The sequence below is a fragment of the Equus caballus genome, chromosome 7, assembly GCF_041296265.1.
Source record: "Equus caballus isolate H_3958 breed thoroughbred chromosome 7, TB-T2T, whole genome shotgun sequence".
Classification (NCBI taxonomy): Eukaryota; Metazoa; Chordata; class Mammalia; order Perissodactyla; family Equidae; genus Equus; species Equus caballus.
In genome coordinates, this window is record NC_091690.1 from 96145584 (window position 1) to 96171167 (window position 25584).

The following is a 25584-nucleotide window of genomic DNA, read 5'->3' on the forward strand; positions in this document are numbered from 1 at the left end:
CTTACTAATGGTCTCCCTCACTGGACAGGAGGGAATTAACTATTTTGTTTACCATTGGATCTCTGGAACTTATGCAGGATCTGGTACATGGTAGGTAGGTGTTAAAAAAATATTTCTTGAAGAATAAAAGAATAAATGAATGAATAAATAGGCCATAGCACAACCAGAAATTTATATCGTTTCCCTGAATGTGTCCGGTTCATTTTAGTCTTTCCAGTTAGATTATAGACAAATAATTATCTGGTGAATTTTGTTTCCTGAAGCACTAAAAGCATAACCTCATCTGCCCCTTGAGTCACAGGCCAGGAATTCCGTCACAGGGACAAATGTCCAGAATTTCCCTGAAGATTTAGGCCTGGTGAAAACAATAAGCTGTTTTTCCAAAACAAATAATTCCCAACAGTCACATTTATTTCATTTATTTTTATTTGAAATTTCACAGAAGGAAGCCAGAGCTGCAGCTAGAGGTTCATGTTGGATTTTTTTGGTCCAAGATCTTGTGTTAAATAAATCCTCTCCAATAAGGTTGCCAGATCCGTATGTTTAAAGACAGTTTGGGGAAAACTGCCCCTGCAATTTTGTAAAAAACACAAAACAAACAATATGGGAGGGAACTACAATAGATGAGGAGAGTGGTTAGCTCTGTGTGGTAGGATTATGAGTGATTATTATCTTTCTTTAACTTTTTTGTACATTCCAAAATTTTTTAAATTAATGCATATTACTAGGTTAGTCATGAAAAACATTTATTTCTTCCTGCCCGCCCCCCCCCCCCCATCCCCAAACTGCTCCTCATCCTAGGCTTCTGAGTTCAGTGAATAACACCATCACCCACACTCTCTCCCAAGCCCAAAACCTGGGATGGTTTTCACCTGCTCTCTATGCCTCTCCCTCAGCAGATGGAGCCCTGCATGCTGCCCTGATTAGTGCTGCCTTGTCGTAGTCAGCTCGGGCTGCCGTAACAAAATACCGCCGACCGGGCAGCTTAAATGACACACATTTATTTCTCGCAGTTCTGGAGGCTGGGAAGTCCAAGATCAAGGTGCCGACAGATTCAGTTCCTGGTGAGTGCCCACTTCCAGTCTGGCAGGTGGCCGCCTTCTTGCTGTGTCCTCACATGGCAGAGAAAGAATGAGCTCTAGTCTCTCTTCCTCTTCCTGTAAGGTCACTAATCCCATCATGGGGGCCCCACCTTCATGACCTCATCTAACCCTAATTATCACCTAAAGGTCCCACCTCCTAATACCATTACATTGAGGGGTTAGGGCTTCAAAATATGAATTTGGTGGGGGGACGCATTCAGTCCATAACACTACTTAACAAATCATCCCATAACTTAGTGCCTCAAAACACTTTTATTAACTCTCTTGGTTCTGTGGGATGACCGGAATCAGCTGGGTGGGTCTTTTTTGGGGTCTCTGATGCAGTTGTAGTCATGCATCAGCTGGACATCAAGATGGCCCATTCTGACAGCTGACGACAAGTGTCAGCTGGGAGCCCAGCTGGAGTTGTCAACCGAAGTGCCTACATGTAGCTTCTCCACGTGAGTCCAGCCTCTCGAAGGATGGCAGCTGGGTTCTAAGACAGAGTGAGCCAAGAGCAAGCATTCCAGAAGGCCCCCATGGATAGTTAAGTCACCTCCACATTACGTGTGCACTGGTAGTTAGATATGGAATCTCAATGACATTAAGCTTCTATCTTCCAGTAAGACTATTTCTTAGGTGACATTGTGTACTTCCATGGCTGTTTGTCTTTTCATGATAACAGCAATTGATGATCAAATGCCCAGATGAGGTAATTCTCCAGGAGTTGAAGTTTGCATTTTTCAAAGATCATTCTGGCTGTATAACAAGTTATCTTAAAAAGCAATAAATGTAACAGCTATATGAGAATGACAATCAAAACCTAGTCACAATGATATGAAGATTTATTGGGTATCTCATCCTGGTTTGGTCATCTTAATAGTCTGTAAAAGGAAATAGGTTCAAAGGAAGAAAGAAAAGGAAGAAATTGTTGTGGTATACTCTTTCAACTATTCAATTCTTTCAAAAAGATTTCCATTTTAAAAAGTTTGAAATAAAATATCATCTCTTAAAAGTTAACAAAAAATGGATTTACCCCACAACCAGGATGGATTACTATAGCATGAAACATTTGGTTTCTTCAAATGCTTGCTTTCTCTTTCCTTTCTCCTCTTTTTTCCTTCTCTCTTTTCTTTCTCTACTCTCTCCCTTCCTCTTCTCTCTCTCTCTCACTGTTTTTTTCAAGTAAGGAAATACCTTGAGCTTTTTTTCTTTTTTAAAAAAAGGCAGCAAATCAAAATGTAATAAGATTACAAACACTATGATAAAAGCTGCTTTTATCCAGAAGTTTCCTCTGCTGTGGAGTGCGTACCCACTGTGGGAGCCATGGTCAGAATTCTTACTGGAAGGACAGACTGCTTCTCAGCAATGACTCAAACCTTAAGTGCACCGCCCGAGAGGAGGCAGAGCCACAGAGACAGCAGAACGGGAGCTCCAGAGTCTGAAACTCGCCTGGAATCCCGGCCCCACTGCATGCGGTGTCAGCACCGCTCAGTTCCACATGGGGTGCTGCTTCTGGAGCTTTCCCGAGCCTTCCACCACCTGGGGCTTTAGTTAGATGGTAGACTCTGACTCAGTAGTCCCGGAGGGGGCCTGAGAGCTGCATTTCTGACAAGCCCCCAGGGGATACCTGTGCTGCCATACTGTGGACGACACTTGGAGAGGCGAGGCTCTAGAATCCACGGGAGCTGCTGTCTCTGCTCTGAGAGAACGTCAGTCCTCTGTGTTTTCCCTAGAGGAACAGGATTTTCCCTATTGGATCACAAGCATATCGAGTGACATTGTCCCTGCCTTATGATCCCTATTAGTTGAAAATGTTTCCCAAGTAACCCTATAATAAACGGTATCGCTTACTCCTTGACCACAGGGGACTTACAGTAACCTACTCCAAGTAATGCTGCATGTGAACACAGAGCCCTGGCCCTGCCCCGTACCAGGAGCAGACAGCGAGAGGCTTGGAAGCCCACCAAGAAGCGATGCTCTAGTCTCTGTCCAAGAGAAGCCAAGACCTGACCACAGGGCTGAAGTCTGGGTGGCCCTTTGGGTTTCTAGTCCGCATCAGAGGCACACACACAAAAATGACTTGATGATAATTCGCCTCCACAACATGCTTTCAAGGGAGGCCTTATTAGACCCACACCATAGGTGGAGAAACGATAGATATGGGGAAGCTGTTTTTCCCACTCAAGGCCACCCAGAGTGTCAGGGATGAAAATGGGGTCAAGAATCAAAAACTGTGGGTAATCAGTCCTCAGTATAAGCCACGAGACATTTTCTACAAGGGATGTTTACGCTCTGGTTAAAAAGTCTATATTAAAAGTAAGGAGTAGAAGAGCACCAAAGAGCTCTAGAGCCAATATTTTGTTATTTGTTATAATTGGCGATGACTTTGAACTTATTCATTGCCACAGGCATTTTTCACAATCATCATTTGTTGGATGTCTTTTATTATTACGCCTGTGTGACTTGGGCACATTATTTAATTTCTCTGGGCCTCCCTTTCCTCACCTGTGACGTACCGGGACACGAACTTCTTCCCCTGTGAAAAATTGGGACCCTCGCAAAGGACCAGCTGAGATAACGCATGAAGAGAACACGGGCAGAGGCCAGCTGGCGGTAGGCATTCCCAAAGTGTCCGTGAGTCCTCCACCGGCGGTGCGTGAAGCCCCGCCGTCAGGACCTCGCAGGTCTGCCCTTGGCAGCAGCCACCGGCTTCTGGCTTCTGGTCCCCATGATGCTGGAGCACTGCTGACCCCAGCAGAGGCATGACGCTGCATCTCCTGTCTGATCCCAGAGGCGAGGGATTCTCTCCGTGGCTCGGTTCCCTTCCCAAGTTCCACACTGGGCAGACGCACTCCGCTAGCTTCCCCAGAATAAAGTTACCTTATGCACAGCAGATGCCCAGTTGCCAAGAACGTTTTTTGAGTTATCATGACTTCCTCATGCTTTATCATCTTCAAAGCGATTTCACAAACATCGTCTCGTTTAAGCCTTGTAACAATTCTACGAGGGAGACAAAATCTTAACGTGTGCATTTTATGGACGACAAAACTGAGACCTTCTGAAGTAAAGTCAGTCCCTCAAGGTCATACCGATTAATAGTAATAATAATAGTTATTACTAACATTTTTAAAGACATAATATTAGGTTAAACATCTAAGATTGCTGATAATCTACCATTTTTAACGTATAAAAAATGTAATTTCATGTAGTTCAACCTAAATGCTAGAAGTGTGTACCGTGTCACTTAATTTTCATATCAACTCCAAATGGTAAGAACAAATCCTCATTTTATCAACAAGGAGAGTGAAGGCTCAGAGGGAAACACGCCTGCCCAAGGCCAAAGAGCGGAGCCAGGATTCAAACCCAGGCCGACACGACTCCACAGCCCTCTCCGAACTCCCGTGCCCTCCTCTCCAGAGCATGCTCAGGGACCAGCGAGCCGGCTCGGCACATGGTCTCTGCCTCCCGGGGCAACACTGTCGTATGTTAAAACGTGGCATGTTTCCACCCATTCTCCGTGACAACCACATCCCCACAGTGAAGACGAGAAAGCTGAGGCTCAGAAAGTTGTCAAGGCTTGGTCAAAGTCACACAGCTACTAAATGTTGCAGGTGGGACTCAAACCAGAGCTGTGCAGCTTCAAAGTCTGAGCTCTCCACCCCATCAGTGGTTCCCACATCATCTGGGGGCCTTTTACTATGTCCAAAGCCCAGGGGACTCTGCAGACCACTGAAAGCACAGCCTCTTGGGGTGGAGCCCAGGTGTGGGCAGTTTGGAATTGCAAGGTGGCCCCGGCCAGCCCACAGGCTGATGGGACCTGGCCCTGAGGCCTCCGCCATCAGCAGCAGCTTAGCTGTCTCTCGCACAGAGTGAACCCTGTTTCCCAGACGCATTCTGCAGAGAGCTCCCGGCAGGAACAGAAACAACCATGGCGAAGGGCCAGTCTTCCCATGGACGACAATCAGCTGTGACCGAGGCTGAAATGGGAACGTTTCGTCAGGGAGGCCCTCCCCTCTCTGGAGGGTTGAGCTCAGGCCTCAGTAGGCACTGTGAACCGAGACAGCTGAGCGAGCAGGGAGGCGCCGGCCAGCCTCCCGGAGGGGGGCCGCCCTCGCCTTGGCCGGTCCCCACCTTGGCCATGTGCAGGGTCAGGGCCGCGCTACTGAACACAAACCAGGAGGCGTGCCTTCCCTCGCCCTGGGTCCAGTCACCACCAGTGCGGAATACTTCATCTCTACAAACTTCGCTTATTTTCAAAAATATGCTTCTTTGATTCCTGCAAGCCAAACCCATGGAAAAATAACGGAAACCAAATGCCAGGGAAATGGCGCCAAGGCAAACACATGTGAGCCCTGGAATAACAGGAGATGCTGTGGTCACGTCTGACCTTCTGAACTGTGCTCTGGGTTGAAGCAGAAACAGCTCTAGCTGCTGCTGAAGGGTGCGTGGCAATGGGTTATTTGTAATGCAGGGCGATTGGCTTTAGAGAGAGGCCTTTTGGAACTGCAGACACTCAGACAAGGGGCCAGAAATAATACCATTTTGAGGAATGACTTATACAAGAAAAAAAAGACCACCATTCACCTTCATGATCAACATAAGCCAGAATCTTCCGATTTTTATCTGTCAAATGATGAATATGTAAGACCTCCAGAGCTTCTGCAGATGTTTCTCTTCTGATGACGCCAATATCTGGGTGCGGTCTAACACAGAAGCAAGAACACAAGTTCGCTTGTTTATTTCAGCAGCCTTAAGAGATGAATGTGGAAGGACCCAGAGGGAGAAGAGAAATGACAAGCTAGGGTTAGGAGTGAGTGGGGGAGACGGCCCCTGGTTTCCACACTAACCAATTCAGTCCCCAGCAGGAGCAGAGTCTCAGACCCGCTGGGGGCCGCCAGCAGTTACAATGCTATGAGACGCCAGTAGCTGCATTCTTGGGCACACGAAGCAAGTCACCAGAAGGAATCTGCTCCACGTGAACATCACCAAGAAAAGACCACAAGCTCCAGAGTTCGTACAAAGGAAGACTAGTTCCCATGGCAGAGATTCCCGTATTAAAACAATTGCCAGGTTTGCCCAAGAATGAAATACTCATTTTCGTATTGTTTTTCAGATAATATTCTCTTCCTTTGGTTAATCATTTGCCAGATATCTAGAACACGTGTGTCTTAAGCAGAAAAAATACATGGTGAAAGCAGCTTTACTGTACTTATCATGGGGGAGAATACCCTATAAAAGAAGAGAGAATAGCAAATACAAAGTAGTGCTTGCTGGGTGCTCAGACACGTGGTACAGCTTCACTGCTTTCCACGTATTCAGATATTTAATCCTCACAAACAGTGATGGCTATTAGCGTCCAGAAGTTTTATTTTTATTTTAATGGAGTTATATTTATCAATCTTCTCATTTGTTCTTTCTCTTGTTTAGAAATCAAAAAATCAAAACATTATTTAAAAATTATAAGAATCCCTCAAATTGTAAAAATATTTCTCCTGTATTTTCTTCTACAAGGCTTAAATATTCAATTTGCATATTTGGGTGTATAATTTCTCTGGAATTTATATTTTTGTTGCTGTTTTTTTTTTTTTTTTGAGGGAGATTAGCCCTCAGCTAACTACTTCCAGTCCTCCTCTTTTTGCTGAGGAAGCCTGGCCCTGAGCTAACATCCGTGCCCATCTTCCTCTACTTTATATGTGGGACGCCTACCACAGCATGGCGTGCCAAGTGGTGCCATGTCCGCACCTGGGATCCGAACCAGCAAACCCTGGGCCGCCGAGAAGCAGAACGTTTGAACTTAACCTCTGCGCCACCGGGCCGGCCCCTGGAATTTATTTTGGATTAAGAAGTGAAGTAGGAATATATTTTTTTCTAAACACATAACCAGTTTTCCTAGTGTCACTTGTTCCCAATACCACCAACCTTTCCACACTGGTCATGTCACATTCCTCATGTGTCATGTTTCCATATCAGTGTGGGTTGGCTCCAGGGCTCTGTTCTGTCTATTCCTGTCACAGCACCACACAATCTTAATTACTCCAGCTTTACAATAAGTTTATATCTGGTAGAACGATTCTACACCCTTCCCCGCCTATCTTGTCTCTCTTCTTTTTTGATATTGACCTTTGCCCTTTCATATCACTTTTAGGATAACCTGATTAAGTTCCAAGAAAAACTCTATTGAGATTTTGTCATAATTTGCAAGTTAATTTGGGGGAATTGAGTCTCTTCTTGATACTGAGTCATCACATCAATGAACATAATGTATTTCTCTATTTCTTTAACCTTTACTTTCCCCCCAAGAGTCTTTGTCTTGTTCCTGACTTTAAAGAAAAAGATTTTAACAGTCATTCTTAAAAATGTTTGCTGTAGAGCAACGGCCTAGTGGTTTAAGTTCAGCATGCTCTGCTTTGGTGGCCCGGGTTCGGTTCCCGGGCGCAGAACCACACCACTCGTCGGTCAGTAGCCGTGCTGTGCAGCAGCTCTCACAGAAGAACGAGAAGGACTTACAACTAGAACATGCAGCTGTGTACTGAGGCTTTGGGGAGGGAAAAAAAGAAAAAGAAGAAACAGACAGGAAGGTTGGCAACAGATGTTAGCTCAGGGTGAATCTTTCCCAGCAAAAAAAAAAAAAAATGTTTGCCGTAGATTTTTAGTATACACCCTTTAGTAACTAAGCAAGGTTCCTTCTATTCCTATTTGCTAAGAGTTGGCTGAGAGAGTTTTTAATTGTGAAAAGGTATTCAATTTTATCAAATGGTATCATAACGGAATTTTATCAATGATATTTTATCAAATGGTTTTTCTCCTTTAATAGTTTTAATGTCAAACTATATATTCCTATGAAAAATCCAATTTTACTTTAATACATTCATGAATTTTCTAGTATTTTGTCTATTTATGCACATATATTCATCAATGTGACTGGTGTGTAATCTTCCTTTCTTACACTCTCCTCGTGTGAGTTGAAAACTGTTCCTCTATCTTCTACTCTTCGATAAAATTGGCATCAGCAGGCAATTATCTGTTCCTTGACTGTTTAGCCAAACTCATCTAGTCCTATGGAGGACCAGGCTGTAAACTTTCAACTGATTCCATTTCTTTAATGGCGAAGTTTGCACTCTTGTTCCCATTCCTTGGGATAGTTTTGATAAGTCATACTTTTTTTAGGATACTGATCATTTCTGTTTTTTAAAATTTATTGGCATAATACTATCTTCTTGTTTATCTTTATTATATCTGTAACTATGACTCTTTTTTCATTTCTGTTTGTGAATGCTGAGTCTTTTTTTAAGAAAAGCTTTACTAAATGTTCATCTATTTTATTAGGTTTTTTTTCTCCCAAAGAATCCACTGGAGTGCACCTGTGCCCCACCCAGATTCCCTAAGGTCCTTCTACCCCTCTTCCAGATTCAGCGTGCTTCTGCTTCCAGTGTCCAGCATCTAAAACTCTTCTTCAGAGGACTGTCCTCAGGCTACTGGAGCCACTTTGCCCAAGAGAGAGCCAAGTGTCTGGGAATTCACACCCACTCCAGTTCACCCTTGGCCAATAACCGACAGCTGTGGCAGCGTGGAAGCCCCACCCTCGGTGGGACGGCTCGAAAGTGTAGTTCATACTTCAGAAGCCCACCGCGGGAGCTGGTCTGAAGCTGTACCTCTTCGTGGCTTCCTTTTCCCTGACTGGCTTTCACGGCCCCCTCACACGCTGCTCCAGCGTGAGGAGAGAGAACACTTTTTAATCAAGGGTAGATTAATAGCTCTGGGACACACTTATCCTCATCTCAGAGTCTGCTTCTAAGGAGCCCGACCAGTCAGCAGTTTTATTTTTTTCCATTTCTCTATATTGTGTTTTGGTTTCTGTGACTGTTTCATCAATGTATCTCTTAATTATTTTCTTTTTTCCGCTATTTTTAGGATACTTTACTTTCTTGAATAAACGGTTAGGTCTGTAATTGTCCGTCTCCTCTTTCTAATATAATCACTTAGGGTTGTAAATTTTACTCTACCGCTTTAGCTACATCCTACAAGTTTTAATGTTACATTTTCATTATTCTTTAAGTGTAAATGTTTCCCCGCTTTCTTGATTATTTCCTCTTCGTGATCATCTTTGGTGCTGGTCACTGACGTGTCCAGTTCTCCTCTTTCTGGTCAGGTCCCCTCCTACTTGAAGTCAGCCATGGCAATAGACGTGCTCTGGACAACATCGTATGAGTGGAAATGATGTCTGTCATTTTGGGGCAGAAAACTTTAAGAGCTACGTACTATCTGGTAATGCCCAGTGGTGGAAGCTCCATCAGGTCCCAGAGTGACGAAAATGTGGGACCGAGCTCCCAGCTGATTACACTGGAAATGTACCCTGAATGGGAAATAAACCTCCATTGTTTTAAGATATTGAGGGATTTCAGGTCTGTGCATTACGGCAGCATAACTTATTCTAGTTTGACTGTTGCATTGTCCAAACAGTCTTTAGAAGTGTCTTTCCGTCTCTCTAATTTCCCAAAATATAATTTCAAGTATCTTTTTCTTTTCAAGTTCATATTTTATTAGCCTCTGGTCAGAGAACACATCCTGTATGTTGCTGAGTCTTTGCTATTGTGGAGGAGATTTCCTTCGTGGTCCAGCAAGCGATCAGCTGTTGGGTTATATATCTGTAGACTAGATCAAGCTAGTTAATTGGATTGTTCAAACCTTCAATATCTTTACTAATTTCTGACCTTTTACTCTATCGATTACTGAGAGATATGTTTGTAAAAATCTGTACATATAGATTTTCAAATTTCTCTTTATAAATCAATCGATTTCTGCTTTAAATATATTTGAGGCCATATTATTCCGTACACGCACGTGGTGAATTGTCTGTGGTAGGTTATGAAATGACCTTCTTTATGCCTAATAATGCATTTTGTCTTAAAATCTATTTATCAGAGTAGTTGCTTCCGCCAGGCGCAACTCCCAAACTCCCAAAAGGAGACTTTCATGGGGATGTCGTTTTAAAAGAAAAAAATGTAACAAATCCAGGCACACTGTAAATCCTCCTGCCCAAGGCTGACGCTGTAGGCAACTTCGTTTCCCTTCCACTAAAGGTGGGGACCCACCCTGCTTTCTCAGAAACAGCACCGAGATGTCTCCTGGCTCCTGTTAAACAGGCCGCACTTCGTGCACCAAAGAGTTTGCTGGAACTATTCCTCTCCTGTGAAAAGAAAACCACGCACACTCAGGAACACAAAACCACGCATAGTCAGAAGCACAGTTCTTTGAATGGGCCCCAGATGGAATGCGTTACTGTCCTTCCTCCCATCCCTTAATAAATCCTTGTAATTAAATAACAAGGATTTTTTTTATCTTCATTCATGCAGAAGTTAGAAGAGGCTTTTCTCAGCATAGAAAGTGAGAGGTGAGAGCTGAGAGGATGGGGGTGAGCGAGGTGGTCATTTTGGCACGCTGAGGTGAAGCAGGAAGGCTGAGTTCAAGGTGGACACAGCAGGGCTTGTCCGAGAAAGCTCGCTGACCCTAGGCTTCTGCTGCATTGGTTGCTCAGAGAAAAGAAGGCTGCGTGGTTAAGGGCATGGGCCTCAGTGACACAGACCTTGGTTTGTTCCCTCTCTCTGCAATGCAGTAGCTGTGTGATGCTAGGCAAATTGCTTAACGTCTCTGAACTTCAGTTTGCTCATCACAAAACAAGAATAATTCTTCCTACATCAAAGAGTTGTTATGAATGTAAAATGAGAAACGCGTTAAGCCCTAGGCACTGTACCTGGAACACAGTAAGTAGCTATAATTAATAATCACACGCAGTAAGAGCTATTGTTATTGTTTGTGGAGAACAGAACCAGTACTGTGTAACAAGGAGATGCAAGGTATGAAGTTGTGCTGAGGGGCTTGCAGACCAAAACAGTTTCTCATCCTTGATCTTATCATGATGTCTTTCCTTCCCCACTAAAAAGCCACCACCTACGGGCCCTCCGGTGACCTGTGTTCGACCGCCTCAGGGAATCCTGGTGCTAAGGATGGGGGATACGGCAGGAGCTATCTCACGAATTACCCAGGATTTGCTAAGGGGACCAAAACACATTGGCAGCCAGGGTCACATCTGATAAACCAGCTGCTGAGAGACTCAGACAGAGGACAGGTAGGTTTGGAGGAGGGGAGGGCAGCATGAGGTGGGGAATGTCCATGGCACAGAGCCATCCTGCAGGGGCAGCCTGGGAGACAGGCGCCCAGCGACCATGGAACAGGAAGGGGCAACGGCCCTCCAAATGGGGAGGAGGGGAGGAGGGGAGTCCAACGTTGCCAGCTTTAAACTTTTGCTTTAGGTGAGAACTAAAGAAAAGATAAATATTTTGGAAATTGGAGCCATTTCTAAGATTCCTAGTGCATGATCTGGTTGTGTGAAAATTCATGAGTAAGCATGAATCCTCATCCTGCATTTCATTTAAGGCTTAAGTTGGGCTGAATATAAGAAAGACGAGCAGGAAATCGTAAGCCCCTGGGACGGAGCAGGGAAGGCCTCACGGGCAGCCACGGCCCCGTTCACCCTGCTGACGCCATCCTGCACTGCAGCCCTGGGCCTCGCCCCAGGTGTGTGCCTCAGGTCTGAAGGTGAAGGCCACTCTGCTGCATGAGGACCTGCCAGAGGCCCCAAGAACCCCCCCAGTCCTGGGCCTGAGCAAAGCAGCTGCCCAACAATAGGTACTGTGTCTGTTTTCTATTCAGGACAAGGGAACTGCCCCGGGTGAGTGAGCTAAAGCCCCAGGGAGACAGCTGTTGATCCAGTGTTAGGAAAGGCTTCCTCACAGTCCGGGCTGTTCAAGGACAGAGTGTAAGGTGGTAAGACCCCCGTCACCAAGGGGGTTTCAAGCACAAGCGGGCTTGCAGAAATTCAGATATTAAAGAGGAAGTTGGACTCGATGAGCTTAAAATTCACTTCCAGTTTTCCAGTCCTGTGAAATCAGAAGGCACGACCTCCAATTATAACCAAGCTCCAGTTTAACATAGAAAACCAAAATTGTGGAAATAGCAGATCCAAAGCAACATACAATAAACCAGATTAAAGGCCTGAAACTCAGCACAGAAATTCCAAAATGCAGCTCTCCTGAGAATATTCCAGAAAAACTTGCAATTTCTTCACACCTGCAGAAGATTCATCCCTTTGCATAAGCAGTAATTAGGCTGGGCTCGTGGAAGGATGATGAAGAGGATGTACACAGATGGTTTAGAGCCAGAGGAATTGGTACCGAAACTTGCTTGCAGTACCCCCCCGATTCCTACTTAAATGAAGTACAGAACACGATGCTTTCCAAGAAAAAAATAATAATAACCTCAAACAAACAGTTGCTTTGCCATCTCATGAGAAAAATCCGACCTGCTGGAACACTGCCCTCTGCACTAGTGCGCACTGCGCGTCTATTCTCCATAGTTTGCTTGGCGATAAATCAGAATTCGAAGGCATGGCTTACCAGACTGTTAGTTCAGAAGATAGAATCTGTAGCCTCATGATTTCCCACGGGCTTTGAAAACATTACTTATTCATTCTTCATTTCCAACGGCGTCTGACGAGCAGATTAGAAAAGGTATTCTTCATCATACTAACATGCATCAGCTTGAAACGGGAAATAGAGATACAAATTAACCAGAGCCTCGCTCCTCCGGGTGGTCCAAAGCCCAGCAGCACTGCGACCACCTGGGAGCTCTTTGGCAAGGCAGAGTCACGGCTCCTCCCCCCGCACCCCCAGGTCTGCTGAATCGGAATCTGCATTTTAACAAGATCCTCCGTGATTCTTACGTTCCTTAAAATTGGAGAAGTCCGAAACGAGGGAACAGCGGTTCTGTGGCTCACCTTCTGACCTTCACCCCCTGGAAGATTTCAGAAGAAACAGCAGCCTCTGGAAAACAAAAAGTGGAGAAAATTGCTCAGACTGTCATCCCTAATGGAATCAGCGATCAAGCGTTTGCACGGTTTTACAAAATTTCCTAGTGCTGACATGGTAACAGCCATGCTTAAAACGGGCTGGGAGAGCCAGCACTTGTTCTGACCCAAATCAGCTGAAGAGTCTTGGTTCATTACCAGACTTCAGCGAAAGGAGAGAAAAGCCTTCCACTAGTGTCCCTACGAGGAAAGGCGGCTGTTTCTCATAAACTGCAATGAAGGAGCCGGACAGGGCCGTATCCTTCATCACCTGCAACCTCTCGCCTCCCTGTCGGCAGAGAGAAATCCTCTCCTGCTGGGGTGACTCCTGAGGCACCAGTCCCCGCAGGAGGGCGTGAATGTGGTGGTCGGGGGGTGGCGGCAGGGTGAGAAATATAAAAAACTAAAATCAATTATTTCCTAGAATACTTCCTCCATTCAAGAAGGTCATTGATTGCAGAAACCTCCCAGATTTAATTACAGCTTTCCAGGAGAGGTGATCAACACTTCTTTATATAAGTCACAGACATGTATGCATTTTAAAAAGGGACATTGTGGAGGGCAGGGTTTGTGGGCATGTATCTTAGAATTAAGAAAACTTGGCAAACCGGTGTGTAACGATGTCATTGGCCAGTTTTGCTAACGGATGTTAGCCATCAAGTCTTTACGTTGCTCCCTGAAAATGCACGGGAAAAAGGATGTTAGCTCTTTTCCACAGGCATCTGTTTTGCTGCAGGACTGAAATACAATCTGCAGGGCTACAAGGAAGAGAAATATCAAGACTCCACCCTCTCCCAATAAATTCAGACTGAAAATCTGATCAATCTAAGAGCTCTGTGTTCCTGCAAACCTTGGCTTTTCCTGAGTCTGATCACCTCACGATCCAGACTTGATGAAGAAAGGCTGTCCACCCTGGGTGCGTATGTGTGGGGAACAGGGGTGGGGCGTTGGACAGAAGCAGAGAGAGAAACTGAAGTCCTAAACGGGGGCCAGAAGTTGTCCCCCAAACACGTAGGGAGTGAGTGAAATTCTGACTCCAGAACAGGCAAGGGCAGTGCCTTCCTCTCTCCCACACCCCCTCCTCCGACCATTCGCGGCCCTCTGGAGTAAGAGTCAAGGCTCTTTCTCATGAGCAAGCTCCTCTGCTGCCAGCCCTGACATGAGAAGAGCACACCAATTAGGCGCTGCAGCCAGTGCCACCAGGAAATCCCAGGTGAGAGACCTGGAGCCTGCCCAATTCAGACACCGCGGCCCCGTCCTGCCTGGGCACAAACTCCTCAGCCAGCCATCGCCGCCTGTCCCCGAATTCACAGTGAATCATGTTGGCTCATAGAGAAGTACTTTCTTCTATGGCCTTCTGGAAAGTTGTTTTCTGTGTTTTTTTGCTTTTAAATTGTATAAAATTATATAATAATTTTAAGTGTAAAATTATATAAATACTAGGATTTTCCACAACCTAAATTTACCACAGAGAACGTCAGAAGGAAGAATCCTGTAGGTTAATGGGTGGAAAAGTCTGTGTCGCAAGGAACTGTAATCATATTTGCTTTCACAGACCTTTGTCTGAATTAAAAAACACAGAAAAATCCAGTTGGATATGTATAAATTACGAAAGTTTTTTGAGGAATTCCACATAGAGGCCTCAAGCTTTCAAGGACAGACATGGTCACTGGTTTCTCTTTCCCCTGAATCCTAAAGCTCCCTCTAGTGACCAAGAACCTAACAAGGCCGGAGGGACAGAAAGAAACGTCTTCTAAGGCGTCTTGACTTTGCATAGCACCTTGAAGTTTCTATAGCCTTGCCACCTACATCTGATCATTTAACGCAAAATCTAAAAGTAACAGTACCTTTCCCCCCCATTTCACAGGTAAGTAAACTGAGGCTCGAATGGGCCAAGCCTTGTACAAGGTCACGTGGCTGGTAACAAGGGAACTGGAGACCAGGCCTCCCGTGTCTTTGCACCGCACCGCACTGCCTCGTGCTCTGCGACAATGGTGTAGTCGCCCATGACTATTCTCACAGAAAGCACCCAGGGGAGCACTCTCACAGGGTTTATGCAAGTGATTCTTGACTTTCAGGGGCTCCCTCAAGAATCATATGAGAGTTAAGGGTCCAGACGTCCCCATTTTTCTGCACAACATCAGAAGGTCCACACACCACCTGGTAGGGTCCCTCCCGACCCCCTCTGGGACTCGACCACTCCGGGTTAGGAAGCCATCGGGCTCCACTGGATGTAACCCTGAGATGTCAGGAACTCACAGAGTATGAACTCTGAAGTCCTTTGCTCTTCCCTTAATTACGATGTTTTCCATGCTTATCCAGTTATCTCTTCAGCCTGTTGTTCAGAGTACTTAAATGGATTGAACAAATTAGTATATATTTGCTAACATTTAAAGACAAGCCTGTGGATGTTGCCATCAAGGCATTCTAGCATTCCCACAGGCACGCCTAGGATTAGGGACAAACTGAGATGTTTCTAGGAAAGCAGCAATTTGCGGAGGCCCTTTTTCAAATGTGAAAGCTATCACAGTCTCACAGGCTCTGTGGAGACTCTGAAGAAGCGACACGGTGAACAGAGAAAGGACGTTCCGGTAACGAACACCAGCGCTGCCGCTGACCTCTCAGCCCTTTTCGTCCTGGCACTTCCCAGAGCTGTGGAAAAGCCTCAACGAACGGTGATGGTTTGCTGGTTCACGCAAGTCTCTTCCACGGAAGCTCCCTGAGGGGGGACCATGTCTGCATCCCTCAGTCGTATTCCTAACATCCTACTTGGACCCTGGGACTACTGCACACTATCAGGTGTTTGATGGATGAGTAGGTGAACGGTTGTCGCTGAGTCAGCTCCTCTGGGAACCTGCTCTTTTCCCTCCCTGATTAATCCGTGGCCTCCAGTTGCCCGGGACATTCCCCTAGCAGGCCCCACACAGGCAGCCTCAGGGTTGGGATACTTGGCTGCTCTTAAGAAAGTTCTGTTCTCTATTCTGTGACCCACACCCACAGTCTGGACTGGGTGGCGAGCAAACCTAAGCAATGACAACAGCTCCCTGCCTCAGCCCTCCCAGAAAGGACAGCACACTTTAAAAGGTATATATTAAAATTTGACTAAAAATGCAGCACTCTAGTGACTAGAACGTTCAGCCATCAAGGCAGACTCTTCAGAATCCACCTGAGCTGGGAAGGCTTTCTCGGGTCATCTCACACCTTCTACGCAGCAGGCCCTTCCACACCTCTGAGCTTTGGTCCTGTGACCTCCGCTGACTTCTCATCAACCCTGCCTGCCCGGGGAGTGTCACCTCAGGGGGGTCTTCTCCAGCTGTCCTGGCTGGCAGCTCTCACCTGTTGGGAGCAGAGTTCACTGCTTTAGGCCTATGCAATGGGACTCTCAGAATTATGCATGTTGCTGCCCGCCCACCACCACCACCACGTGCAGGAGCCCCTGAGGGGTGCAGGAGTTGCTAAATCCAGGAATGAATTGGTTCATTCTCCAGTTTGTTGGGCTTATCTTGATTCTGGCAAATCCAATTTTTTCAGCCGTTACCAGCAACCTCTGGTGAAAGGCCAGGGGCCTCCCGGTGAGGATGGGGTCCAAGCCAGCCAACACTGTGCTTCCAGTCGGGGCTGGGGCTCGCCTCGGCTCGCTGGCCTCTCCACGCACAGCGCTCTTTTCCCAAGCTCCCTGCCGGCTATCTTAATTGTTGAGCACCACCTTTGGGGGTTTTGCCATATCAAAGTAGCACCTGAGCTAATATTTACCGACAACTTTTCTTCAAATTAACTCAATTTTTAAACAGCTCTTTTGCTTTTTAAGTAACATCCACGAAATATTAGGTTATACTAATTAGGTTGTGCTAATTGTTTTTTCCTAATATCCAGTCAAATAAAAACAAAACTATTAAAATAAAAAAAAGCTTGCATTAAAATAAACTCATAACTATCAAAATTTTAAAAACCACCTTGCCTATGCACCCAGAACCGCCTCCGGGGTATCGACAGCGGCATGCCTGCTCCCCTCAAAGGTGACTTCTTTCCCAGCCTCCGCCACCCTCCCCAGGTCTCTACGAAACTGGCCCCTACATTCAGGGCAGACCCCCTCACCTCCTGCAGTCTTGAACAGAGAGTCCCCCAGACTCGAATTCCCTCAAGCTTCTCACAGCACCTTCCCGCTCCATACACAGCCCTGGGGGCATCCCCGCTTCTGCCTCCTCCTCCCCTCTTAGGGCCCTGCTTCTCAGAAGAGCAGGCGCCCTCCATTCTGCTCCAGAACTGGCTGCTCGCTCGCTCGTGTCACGAAGCCCATCCCTTTGCGGCGCAAGGATCTTACTCCGCCAGTTGAGTTCCCCCTTGCTTGTATGTATCTTTTTTTTTTTTTTTTTAAGATTTTATTTTTTCCTTTTTCTCCCCAAAGCCCCCCGGTACATAGTTGTGTATTCTTCATTGTGGGTTCTTCTAGTTGTGGCATGTGGGACGCTGCCTCAGCGTGGTCTGACGAGCAGTGCCATGTCCGCGCCCAGGACTCGAACTAACGAAACACTGGGCCGCCTGCAGCGGAGCGCGCGAACTTAACCACCCGGCCAAGGGGCCAGCCCCTGTATGTATCTTAATTATTTTAAATTGTGAAATATATCATGCATACAAAGGCATATAAATATATCTATTCAGATAAACAATAATAAAAATACAGGCGCATGTGTGCATATCGCCCTGCTTTCGTACCTCTCCATTGTAGCCCCTGCCACTCAAGAGAAATCTGTGGCCTTTCTTCATAGTTTCAACACCAATGTATGTAGACTTAAGCAACGTATTATTTAGCTTTGCTTAGTTTTAAGTTTTATGTAAATATAATCATACTGATTTATATGCTCTGACTCACTTCTTTTAGTCACTATTACACATTTGGCGATTTACCCCTTTTGGTGTGTGCAGCCAGAGTTCCTTTGTTTTCCCTTCCGTTGAGTGTTTCATTTCTTGACGAACACACAAGCTTCCTTCCTTTTTATTTCCGTAGACTATTTCCTGACGTGACTAATCCACAATTAATTTATCATATTACTGTTGTTGGATAGCTGAGCTGTTTTCAGCTTCTTCTTATTATAAGCAATACTATTTAGACACTCCTGTAGTTGTGTGTTAAGAATTTCTTTTGGGCAGTGCTTTCAAAAGTTTTTGAACACAACTTATGATAAGAAATACATTTTACAACATAACCCCAAATGATTAACAGAACACAAAAGCTTACTATTAACAATCCCAAAAAATTAACAAAAGAAATACACATAACCTTACTATCAGCAATGTGTTCTGAGGTTTTCTGTTTCTATTCTGTTCTGTTTAATTTCCTCATATTCTGCTCTAGGTTTTTTGTTTGTTTGTTTTTTAAAAAACGCTGGTTCACCCACCAGTGTGATCTGACTCCAATCAGGAAAAATCAAAACTGCATTCAGACATATACCCGGGAGTAACATTGCTGGCTTGCAAAGCACGTGCCCGTTTTAGCTTTCCCAGGTAATGATAAACCGTGTTTCAATGGGACGCCCTCAATTTATACTTCCACCAACAGGACGTGTCAGTTACGTTGCTCCATGGCCTTGCTAACTTGGTGACAAATGAACTTTTAAAATTTTTTCCAATTTGTTGATGTTACATGGTAGCTCATTGTGGTTTTAACTTACATTTCCACGGTTACTAACGAAACAGAGCATACTTTCCCAAGTTTATGAGTCATTTGTGTTTCCTCTTCCATGAAGTGTCTGTTTATATATTTTGGCCATTTTCTACTAGGATATCTACATCGTATATATGCATAAATGTCCTTTATATTTCCTAGGTGCTAATCGTTTGTTGGAAATGAGTTGCAAATACCATCTCCCACTTAAGATTTGTTTTTAACTTTGTTGTATTTTTGATGAACTGAAGTTATGTAATATAGTTGAATTTATCAATCTTTTCCTCTATAAACACATTTGCGTTTCTTTTTGTTTGTTGTTTCATGTTTTAAGAACTCCTTCTGTATCAAGAGATTGTGTTAAATCACATAGTCTTCTAAAAGCTCTGTGCTTATGCTTTCACAGTTAAGTCTTTCATCCACTGAAAATGGATTTTCCTATATGGTACAGGGTCAGAATCCAGTTTTATTTTTTAAGTCTACGTACATCATGCCAGCACCATTTCTTGAAGAGCTGATCTTTTCTTCAGTGATCTGCAATGACTCTCCCGTGAATCAAGCTTGCACGCGGGAGTGGGTTTGTTTCTAGGCACTCTATTCTGATCCGTGGATCTATTTGTCTACCTCTGGGTCAATACAATGTCTTAGTCATTATAGCTTTCTGATGAGTCCTGAATCTTGGGAAGGCAAGCCGCTCCACACCTGGTTCTTCTTCACAAGTTTCTGTTCTATTTTTGACCTTTTTCTCTTCCACATAAATTTTAGAATCACCTTTTCGAGTTGCTCTCAAAACCCGTGTGGATTTTGTTTGAAAGCACCCTGAAAGGATAGATCTGCAGATACTTGGCATCTTTACAACGTTGAGGTTTTTTATTCTAGGTTATGGTCTATCTCTCTTCATTTACGTTGTTTTTAATGATATTCAATAATGTTTTATAATTTCTCCATTAAGGGCTTTATGTTCCTTGGAATGTTATACTTTGTTTTGATATTGTAAAAAGGCAGCTACCTGCTGCCAGTGACTAGAAGTGCATCTGACTTTTCTCTATTAATCCCATATCCAGCCACTTTGTCTAACTCTGTCATAAGTAGAATGATTTCTCTGTAGAAACTTTTAGAATTGTTCAGCATCAGTAATGATCTTTATTTCTTTTTCTTATCTTACTCACCGGCCTGGAGATGCAGTGGATTCAGGTGCTAGCTAACCTCTCTATCTTCCTCCCGATCTCAAAATAAATACTTTCAACATTTTTCCATAAAACGTATTTGCTGTATGTTTTTCTAGTTGCCCTTCTCAAATTAAGGAAGTTCCTTTCTATAGTAAGCGTTTTTATTATTTCAGCTATCAGTTTTGATAATTCTTACTTGTGGCTCCTTCTTTCTTTGTCTATTTTTTTAAAACTTTCTTAAGACTATTGCGGTGTAGTTCAGACACAATAAACTTCACATATTTAAGATGTAGAATTTGATAAATTTTGACATATGCATATATCTGTGAAACACCACCACAATCAGGATAATGGACATAACCATTACCCCCAAAATTTTCTCCTACTCTTTATAAATCATCCCTCAAGAACTTCCCTGCTAGTCCCAACACCCCGTCCCCAAGTGACCACTGCTTTCTGTCAGTGTAGATTAGCTTGCAGTTCCTAGAATTTCACATAAATGCAATCATGCAGTACGTGTTCTTTTTAGTCTGGCTCCTTTTACAAAGTACAGTTATGCTGAGGTTCATCTATGTTGTCTGCCTGTAGTATATTCTTTTTTATTGCTGAGTAGTATTCCATTGTGTGAGACACAACAATTGGTTTATCGTACAATGATGGACATTGAGTTATTTTCAGGTTTTGGCTATTAAATATCCTTGAAACTTCTGGGGTGCAGTTCAGTAACTTGGAAACTATTTGATTCTGTTGGTCTTGCTTTTAAGCTTTGCTCTGTGAGACCACAGAAGTATTTATTCTCGGACCAGTCTTGTCCACTCCTGAGGCAAAGCTCTCCTGAGTGCTCTGTTGATGGTATGATTCTGAGGTCTCCATCTCTGGCTGGGGTGAGCCTTGGGGATTGGATCCTGTAACCCTTTTAGGTTGTTCTTTCCCCACCTCAGGTAGTTTGCTCACAGGTCTGCCTGATCAGTGCTTAGCTAAACCTTGAGAGAGACACTGTGCAGATCTCCAGAGTGCTCTTTCTGTGCAGCTCTGCCCTCTCCGGTACACTGCCCCGTGACCCCCGTCACCTTGCACGTCCAGCTCCACCTCCTCGCCCGAGTCCGCTGCTGCTCTCAGCCTGGGTCCCACTTCCCAGTTTCCAGGTGGAAACTGAGCAATTGTAGGGCCCACCTGGCTTGTTTCCCACCCTTTTGCGATCACTGTCTTTCCTTGCCTAATGCCCAAAGTCTGAAAAACTGGTTTCATGTATTTTTTTCCTTTTTTTTTTTTTAGTTATTTCAGGTGGGAGGTTGCATCAGGTCCCTGTTACACCATCTTGGCTGGAAGCAAAAGTCTGGAACGGTGGCCTCGTGTGCTATGTGACTTTGAACTGTGAGCTGCAAATTTCCCTTAGAACTTTGGGGTAGTTCTTAGAGGCTTGATTTAGAGCTGATTTCCCTCAGAAAGGATTTATATTTGCTTTTGTCAGTGACTTGAAGACACTATCAGTCAAGGATCACTTTAAAATTAAATTATTTGAGTTGTGCAAACAAGTGAGTCTTACAAATTCTCAGGCGGTATTGCCTGCTTCCACCACTGTTACCTCCCTCCTTGTCCACTTTTCCATGGTCTTCATTCTTTGAGCCCCAACTTTCCATGTGTTTCTCCTCCTGGAAACGCTGCACGGGCAGGACCTGGGTGCTACGTCCTGGACCCCACACTCCATGCAGCCATCAAAAGGAAGACTTAGCATCTGCAGGGTTCTGAAAACCTCAGAACGAAAGCCGGCTTCAGGGCTGGTTTATTGCCCAGGGTTCCTTCTTCCATGTCACTGTAGTCATCAGGACATTCCTTAATTTCATGTCAGTTCAGCCATTTCTGTTTAAAACGTCCCTCCTGAATTTTCGCAGTTTCCGTTCCAGACTGTCTGCTCTGACGCGCTCCCGCATCAGAACGCTCACGCCTTCTCAGCCTCTGCCTCTCCACCGGCTGCTCCTCCTCAGCCAGTAACACGTTCAGGGATCCATCACCTTCCAGAGCACTGGCTCCCCGCGGAGCCTCTCGTCGGCTGCAGCCCTGTCTCACACTTGCCAAGTTTTTAAAAGGTGTCGTCTACAGAAGTCTCTGCTTTCTAACCTTTGATTTGAATCTTTAATGGGTCCATCTCCGATAAAACTGATCTTTAGAAAACCACCACTGATGACCTCCACCTTCCAAATCCAATAGACATTTTTTAATGTCTTACTTAACTAATCTGTAATATGGGGCACTTTTGCTCATTCTATCCTCGTTGGCTTCTTTTGCATCGTTCTTTCTAATTCTGCTTCTGCCTCCGCAATCGTTTCTTCTCTGGGTCCCCTTCCTCTGTTCGTTTCTTTTCAGTGCTCTGCAAAGGTTCTTCCCTGATTTTCTCTTTGTTGCATCACCCTTCACCAAGTCTCATGAACCACATACTCCTAGGTGCCAACCCCAGAACACTTCTTCCTCTCTTCCTCCCTCCTATGTAAAAATCTCATTTTTATCTGGCACATTGCTGCCCAGAATGACTTATTTCCCAGCCTTACTAGCAGTTAAATAGAGCCATGTGACAAAGTTATGGCTAATGACATAGAAATGTGGTATGGGATTTCCAGGAAGACTACTTTAAGGAAAGTGATTCAGCTGGGAGGGGCCCATCTCTGTGCTTCTGTCTTTCCTGCACCTTCTGTCCTACAACGTGGACATAGTGATGACTGGAGCTCCAGAATCCATCTTGGAACAAGAGGTAATTTTGAGGCTGGAAGCTATGCAGTAAGAGGCTAAAGCAGAAAGATAGGAGCATAGCTTCCTGCTGACCCCATGGAGCCAAATCATCTGCCTCTGGACTTCCCTTATGGGAGAGAAGTAATCCTCTGAGTTTAAGCCTTTGTTATTCTGGAGGACAGGGGCAGTGTTACAAACAGCAAGTGTAGGCCTCAGTAGTGCCTCTGCCAACTGTGAAACCTCAGTCATCCGGATCTTTTCGCTCCCGTGCCTCCCACATCAGACAAACCTTGCTGATTTTGACCCCTAAGTATCTCTCAAATCTCCCCTTACCTCTCATTTCAAACCAGGGGAGTCTAACTTCAAGGGCTCAATGTTTTTTGCTTAGGCTAACACAGTGACTACTGAAGTAAGTTTTCTAAAACATAAGCCTGTCATGTCTCTCACCCGCTTAACCCCACACAAGCTCATTATCTATGGAATAAAGTCGAAAGCCCTGAGCATCATTTCATTGGCCCTTCACAATCAGATACCTGCCTGCTTTCCTTCCCTCCCACTTCAGACTTTACTGCCAATGAAACATCTTATACGATGGGTCCTTATTTATCAAACACACCAGGTGGCTCCAGGCCCTCTGCCTTCTGACATGTGGCTTTTCTGCAGGGTGCCCTTCCCCTTGAGTTCATCTGACTAACTCTTTCTGTCCTTTAATTTCCAGTTCATATATTAGCTCATTCACTCATCTTCTCTGATGTTCTCCATCCCTCCCCACACTTCCTTCTCTCTATCGTCTCTATATCTTGTGCATATTTCTATCACTGAATTTATTATCCAATAATTTTTTGTTTACATTCTTGCCTTCCCTCCTATACAATGACCTTTGAGGATGGGAAAAAACGCTGATCTCTGTAGGCCCAGCAAATAGTATAGTGAAATTCCTAGCTCTTAACATAAGTCTAAAACTATATACTGAATAAATGAAAATGTTTTATGAAAATTAAGCAGAAATAAATGTGAAGCATAATAATTTTGATGACTCTCAAGAAAGAACGTTTTCTCTAAAAACTGAAGACATGGGCAATGGTGTTTTAATGAATTTGATACAGACAAAAAAATTACGAGTAAAATGAGTATAACAAAAGTATCTACTTGGCTGTGGTGTTGAGCAAATTCTGGGAGCTATGCTCATAAAGGGCTCTGCGAGGTGCCTAGAACATAGTCGGCCCCACTAGTTTTAGCTACCACGGTTATGATTATCATTAATGCGTAACTGTGTCATAGAGTCCCAAAAACAAGGTTATGAGCGTTACAGAAATCCTCGTGTGGTAGGGAAACATCTAAGACAGCCTTAAGAGTCTGCAGGGAAATTCATTTCACAAATGTGAAAAACAGGGGGTTTCCTTCCTGAAAATGAGTCGGCTTCCTGAAGTGGGAGTTAGTGCTTGGGAGTGGAAGGGAGTCATTTATTTGCATGAGACCATTTGGTTGTTGAAATTGGAGCCATAAAGCCAGTTATGTGACTCACCTTTCTTTTAACCTGCGTGAGTAGCCAAGACTCTGAATCTCCTTCAAGAACTCAAACCGTATTTCCAAGAAGTTGAGCTTCAGTGTTTCTTGCATTTTATATAAATGTATGTATAAACACAGCAGTGTTTCAGCAGGATATGGGAGCAGCGTGCGTGGGAATTAAACAACGGACACATTGTCTGGGTTTTCTCTGCTCTGAGAGATTAAAGGGATGATCGTGGCTTCACACATACTGCGTGTTTGTGCAGTAATTATGCTTTACAATCGGTTCTGGTTTCTCCGTTGATGCCAAAGATTCTTTTTTAGAATGTGATAAACCGTTTTGGCTCCAGTATACCAGTTCCAAACATTCCTTGGCCTTTTTATGCTTAATGATGGAGTTTTAAAAGTTACACTTTGTACAACTCTGTGGGGGGGTGGAGCGGGGGATGTCTGTGTGTTGGGGCCATGGACAGGCGAGCAAAAGGGAAATGGGGCTCGGAGGACTGACTATATTTTAAAAGTAAACTCACATGGCAACTATTCATAGTCAAAAATGATAGATAAAATTATGCAAAAGAAAAACTGTCCCAGAAAGATAAAATTGGGCAAAAGAAAACCATCCCAAAACATAATTTTAAGATTCTTACTGACTAAATTCATTAGGTGACGACAAAACCTAGTTACACACAAACATGTGGCTACATTTCTAGATATGATTGCCTCTCGTTCTTCATGCTTTGTCTCAGCACATCCGCTTGACTGGCCCCAGGAGAGAAAAAAAGCAGAATGGTTCTAATGTATCATACACAATGGAGTTGAAATCAAATTTGCTAAAATTAGTTTCCTCTTTTTGGATTTCACTCTGATGCATAGGTTTAGGCCCCATGAACATGGCATTTGTTTTACTCTTGTCCTTCTCCAATATTTATTAGTAAAGGCATCATGAGAAAAGGGAAGAATTGCTGTTACTCTGACATCCTGCAAACATTTCCCTTTCTCTAGGTACCAATGACATAATTACTATTATCAACGCCTATTGTCAGCTGTGATGCTAGGTATTTTGAAACCGAGTTCTACCATTAACTAGCAAGTTAGCTTCTCTACACTAATGTTTTCTTGAGCATAAAAATGGAAATATTAAAAGTGCCTATGTACTGGAGTTGTGGTGAAATGCAAATTAAGAAAGTGCTTAGAATAATGCCTGGTGCACAGTAAACACTCAATAAATGCTCAGTATTCTTATTATTATTTACTATTTTTAAAATTACTCCTTAGAACCACCCTTTGAAGATGTTATAATCCCATTTTACAGACAAGGACGTTGAAGCTCAGAGGCTAAGAAATGTGCTGAAAGTTGCTCAGCTGATGAGCACTGCGGCTGGACGTCGACCCCATGGCTGCATGCCCTTGCAGCCACGTTCCGCGTCAGGCACACTGCCTCCTCAGGCTGAGAGCTTGTCCGTCTTCCTTAGGCACATGATCTTAACCCCTCTGTGCCTCAGTTTCCTCATCTGTAAAATGGGGATAATAGTA

At 44.3% G+C, this 25584-nt stretch overlaps 1 protein-coding gene across 10 annotated transcripts in view; it reads right to left on the reverse strand.

Annotated features, from left to right (window-relative positions):
* Positions 1-408: 408 nt before the first annotated feature.
* Positions 409-25584, reverse strand: part of CCDC34 (coiled-coil domain containing 34) — a 70577-nt gene continuing 45401 nt past the window's right edge. For 2 of the 10 annotated variants that reach the window (XM_070273482.1, XM_070273473.1), the window contains 4 exons: positions 12919-12964; positions 12539-12681; positions 10178-10272; positions 5674-5834 (listed from right to left, as the gene is read on the reverse strand). The gene's annotated coding sequence lies outside the window, so the exon portion shown is untranslated. Of the gene's footprint in view, positions 571-3511; positions 4086-5673; positions 5835-8972; positions 10273-12538; positions 12682-12918; positions 12965-13595; positions 13664-25584 lie in introns of those variants that run through there. The other 8 variants (XM_070273480.1, XM_070273476.1, XM_070273474.1 and 5 more) reach the window with 8 other exon arrangements.